The sequence below is a fragment of the Sander lucioperca genome, chromosome 4, assembly GCF_008315115.2.
Source record: "Sander lucioperca isolate FBNREF2018 chromosome 4, SLUC_FBN_1.2, whole genome shotgun sequence".
NCBI classification, from domain to species: Eukaryota; Metazoa; Chordata; class Actinopteri; order Perciformes; family Percidae; genus Sander; species Sander lucioperca.
In genome coordinates this window covers 42,070,429-42,076,053 of record NC_050176.1, presented here as the reverse complement: position 1 = coordinate 42,076,053, position 5,625 = coordinate 42,070,429, and positions in this window count along the sequence as shown.

Here is a 5,625-nt window from a genome sequence, read left to right as displayed (position 1 = left end):
GCCACTGACAGGCTCCGATTATTATTCTTTTGGCATTTAGGACAGCTTAGACATGAAAGGGGAGAGAGAGTGGGAACGTGCAGGAAAGCACCGCAGGTCGGAACTGAACCTGCAACCTACCGAGGACTGAGTTTATATGGGCGCTTGCTCTACCTCTAGGCCACCCGGGCACCCACAGATTATTATTCTAAGAGTCTGACAACATTATGGAAAGGATCCCTACAGAGATAGACCTTTTGTTAAAGAGTAAGATCCTTTTTTTAAAAAACATACGTGAAATAGCTATCGTTAAACCCACCAGACTCCATGTAAATAATCAGTACTTTTATCATCGTAAAAACACACTTCATTCAAAGTGGACAGAAACTAAGTAAAACTACCAAAAGCCGTCTTGGTTCATCTTTCCACTGTTCCAACAATCACCACTCTGGTTTGGTTGAAATAAACCCTTAAATTAACCCATTTACATGTGGAAATATGCTGGCTCTATACACGCTAAAAGTCCTGATTATTTACATGGAGTCTGGTGGGTTTGGTGATGGTGATTTCGGGGCTGTTTCATGTTAAACTAAAAGGATCTTACTCTTTACTAAAAGGTCTCTCTCTGTATGGATCCTTTCCATAATGTTGTCAGCCACTTAGAATAATAATCTTAGAATAATAATCTGAGTCTGTCAGCGGCAACAGCAGAACTTTTAGTGGACTAGTAGGTCTAAGGTTGAAAAACCCCAAAGCTACCCTTTAAAGCTGTGGTTCTTATGTCTCTGTGATGTTTATCTGTATTAAAGCAGATCTTCAACCCTCTGCCTCGACTGGAAAGCACTTTGGGTCAACTTCTGTTTGTTTTTTTTTCTTTTTAAATGTGCGATATAAATAAAGATTACTTGACTTCTGTGCTTCCTCTTCAGTTGCACTTCTTCAGACATGACGTTTAAAGCACATTGATTCTTGTTTTACTGAGGAATTGATGAATATCATAGTTTATAGTTTCCCTCTACAGTTATCAGTCAAGAGGTGAATACACATTAAAAGCACAGCATTATTAATTGAACCCATGCTGTGCCCTACTACACCCCGCAACGCCCTGCTACATCTCTCAACACCCTGCAAAAAAAAAAGAAGTCCTGTATGTGCTGCAGCTGTATGTGGATGGAAACTATAACACAGAGCCACAGCCCAGCAGCCACCCGGTAGCCAGCCGGAGACAAAAGTCACAGGCCTACTTCAATGAAAGTGTAAAAGTGTGACAGTTGAAGGGTTTTTTTTCAGTTGCAAATGTCTGCAGCTCACGTTATCTGCCATCTAGGTGTGAAGACAGACTGATGTTATCTGATGGAAACAGCTGCAGAGGGCGTCCTGTGACACGCAACCCACCCCAGAGGAAACCTCATACAGCCAACAGCTGTTCTATTCAAATGCTGTCAAATTAAATAAAACACCCAAAGTTCAATAAAAGTAATCATTGATTTTACCTGCGAAGCACATCTATGAATCCATGTTATTTTGGGGCAATTTGGTTGTAAGCAACCCATATTGGACATAAAAACTTTAAAAACAGGTCAAAATTAATTAAACTTTGTAATAAGTGCATACTGTAGATGGATATGCATGCACGCACACACAAAGTTTGTGGCAGTGCATTTACAATTTGCTTTATGTTAAGTTCACGTTCTTGTAGAGCGATCCTAACTTAGCTCGTTAAAGTCAGCCCTGTACATGGGCTGTATGGAATTGGCAGTCTGAAATGTTATTAATCTCTGCTTAAACTGTTAGTATGCCAAGTTGTAAAGCTAGTGAATATATTTGGTATCATATGAAACTAGGTGATCTAAGGAATCAATCGATGATGTTGCAAGTTAAACTATAAAGAATTTAAATTTAACATTTGCTCAACATATTGTAAATGTTTTAGTACAGTAATTGTCACGCACCGGGTTAAATACAGTACATGATGTTCCTTTATTCAAGACTAAATGTATGTGCAGTTGTACACCGTGATAAAACATGATAGCCTAGTTTAATCTAAAACTGAGTCTGCTGTGTTTTACAGATCTGACTGACCATGATGTGTACTTGGACCCACCAGACTCTCCTCACAGTATGAGAAACCATCAGGGGGAAGTTATTGCTCGACAGGTGTCATACTTCTCAACTGCTCAGTAACTAAAGTATCAACTGCTACTGTAAGGACTGTACTGTGTCCATAGACATTGATCAGGCCGTAACAAAACAAATTGTAAATGCACTGCCACAATGATGCTGAAAACAAATGTAATTTATTTGATGACAAAGTCCTAATAATATCAACTGACCCGGAGGAACGTCAAGTAGTTCTTGTGTTTTTGAATGGTGGTTGGCAACCAGCTTTTTGGAGCATTACCGCCACCATCTGGACTGAAGTGTGGATCAAGAGGTCAACCTACACTTTCTTAAATCCTTTCTAATAACCCAGTTATCTTCAAAAAAAGAAAACAAAAAATAAAAACAATTTCACCTGATCCTTTTCGCAGTATATCATGTAAATTTAATGTCATCTGGTTTTCACCCAGTTGTGAAATCAATCTTTGTCTGGCTTGATGGTATTTATGTCACGTTTTAAACTGAATTTGAACCCAAATGCAGACCACTACACCGAGCCAGAGAAGGTTTAACAGGTTTATTTCAAAGTTAAATTGTCCAGGTTTCCAAAAATAGGGGAAGAGCAAGTCCAGGTCTACAGGGAGGGTAACAGATCCAGAGTTCTGAGCAGGAGTGGTACCGTACTGTCCTTGTGTCCGTGGTGAGTCCAAATGTGACGTCCAGTAGTGGAAAGCAGGATGGTGGTGGCAGGAGTGAAGCGGAGGCAGGAGTCAGGTTCCAATAATCTGTGGAACAGGAGAAATATAAATAGAATAGGCCAAAAACACAAAGGGCAAAAACAAGCAGGTTGAGTCAGCAGCGAGACTAACATGGTCGTCTTGACTATGATCTGACGATGAGTGGCAAGTTTGACCGGGTATTTAAGGATTAGGTGATTATGGTGAATGAGCTGCAGCTGGAACCCTGACTCCGTACACCAGACTTCACTCCTGCAATTAAGAACAGACAGAGGGGAGGGGAAGAGCAGAGAGAGCTACCTAGCAGCAGTAGGCCTAACAGTACCCCCCCCCCCCCTCTACGGATGCCACCCGGCGGCCGACAGGGTTTACCAGGATGTAACCGATGAAAATCACGGACCAGAGCAGGATCCACAATAAAGCTCCTGGGGACCCAGGAATGTTCCTCGGGACCATAACCCTCCCAATCCACCAGATACTGGAAACCACGACCCTGGCGGCGAACATCCAGAAGTCGCCGGACAGTGTAGACAGGACCCCCACCCACGACCCTGGATGGAGGAGGGGGACGAGAGGGCGGGCACAGAGGGCTAACAGACACAGGCTTAATCTGGGACACATGAAAAGTGGAATGAACCCGTAGAGAGGCAGGAAGCTGTAGTTTAGCCGCACAGGGGTTAACAATAGACAGTATTTTAAACGGTCCTATAAAATGCGGCGCCATCTTCTTAGATTCCACTTTTAATGGAAGATCACGTGACTTAAGCCATACCTCTTGCCCAGGAGAGTAACCGGGAGCCTGGGACCGGTGACGGTTGGCTTGCCTCTGCATGTACGACGAAGCTCGGGACAGAGCTACCCTGGCCTTCCTCCAGACCTTGAAGCAGCGGCGCATGTGGGACTGCACCGAGGGTACCGCCAGTTCCCTCTCTTGAGAAGGGAACAGGGGAGGTTGATAACCAAGAGCACACAGAAAGGGAGACAAACCAGAGGAAGCGTTAGTCAAGGTGTTATGAGCATATTCCACCCAGGGGAGCATGGAGCTCCATGACCCAGGGTTGGACCCTGTGACACAGCGGAGAGCGGTCTCCATCTCCTGGTTCGCTCACTCGGCTTGCCCGTTGGTCTGGGGGTGATATCCAGAGGACAGGCTGGATGTGATGCCCAAAGCTTTACAGAAAGCTTTCCATACCTGGGAGACAAACTGGGGACCCCTGTCAGAGACAATCAGTGGGTAGACCATGAGAGCGGAACACATATTCAACCAAAATATCAGCAGTTTCTCTGGCAGTGGGCAGTTTAGGTAGGGCCAAAAAATGAGCAAACTTAGAAAAACGATCAATTACAGTAAGAATGACAGTCTTTCCAGACGAGGGGGGAAGTCCAGTGACAAAATCCAATGCAATGTGGGACCAGGGACGGCTGGGTATTGGCAGAGGTCGTAGATGACCAGCGCTGGCCTGGGTGGAGTTCTTACTTCGTGCACATACCGTACAAGCAGCAATGAAGGCTCGAGTGTCCGCCTCCATCCTGGGCAACCAGAACTAGAGTAACTCCAGGGTGACAGGTAAGGGGAGACGAGTGAGCCCACTGAAGTACCTGGGAGCGAACAGACTCAGGGACAAACAACCGGTTAGGAGGACCGCTCCCAGGGTCAGCTTGTAGATGTTGAGCCTGTCTAACAATCCCTTCGATGTCACATGTAATGGCAGCAATACTGCAGGTAGGAGGCAAGATGGTTTCAGGGTTACTACCAGTATCAACAGCAGAATGAACACGAGACAGGGCGTCAGGCTTGACGTTGCGTGACCCAGGACAGTAAGACAGGGAAAAATTGAATCTACCAAAAAATAGTGCCCACCTGGCTTGACGGGGATTGAGCTGCTTCGCTGACTGGATGTAGGCAAGATTTTTATGATCCGTCCAAATAATGAAGGGTTGTTCCGCCCCCTCCAACCAATGCCGCCACTCCTCGAGAGCCAGCTTAACAGCGAGCAGTTCACGATTGCCAACATCATAATTCCTCTCTGCCTGAGAAAGTGTTCGTGAAAGAAAAGCACAGGGATGCAGTTTGTCATCTTCAGGTGAACGTTGTGACAACACCGCACCTACCCCAGTGTCGGATGCGTCCACCTCCACAACAAACTGGCGGTCGGGGTCAGGCTGCATCAGAATGGGAGCCGAGGCAAAGCGATGTTTCAGCTCTTTGAACGCTGATTCGGCCCCTTCATTCCAAGCGAACGGTAGTGAGATGGAGGTGAGAGCGGTGAGTGGTGCAGCAATGTGGCTGTAGTCTTTGATGAACCTCCTGTAGAAGCTCGCAAACCCCAGGAATCGTTGAAGTTGTTTGCGGGTGGAGGGGGCTGGCCAGTCCGTGACAGCAGAGATCTTAGCTGGGTCCATCCGCAACTCCCCCTGAGCTATTATGTAACCCAAAAAAGAGGTGTCAGACACATGAAATTCACATTTCTCCATCTTCACAAATAGTTTGTTTTCCAACAACCTTTGCAACACCTGGCGCACATGCAGTTCATGTTCCTGGGAGGACTTTGAGTAAATCAGGATATCATCCAGATAGACGAAAACAAAACGATTCAACATGTCCCGAAGGACATTCACTAGTGCCTGAAAAACAGCAGGGGCATTAGACAAACCAAAAGGCATAACCAGATACTCAAAATGTCCCAAGGGTGTGTTGAAGGCAGTCTTCCATTCATCGCCTTTACGAATGCGCACCAGGTGATACGCATTTCGTAGATCCAGTTTCGTGAAGATAGTTGCACCATGAAGGAGGGGAAAAGCAGAATTA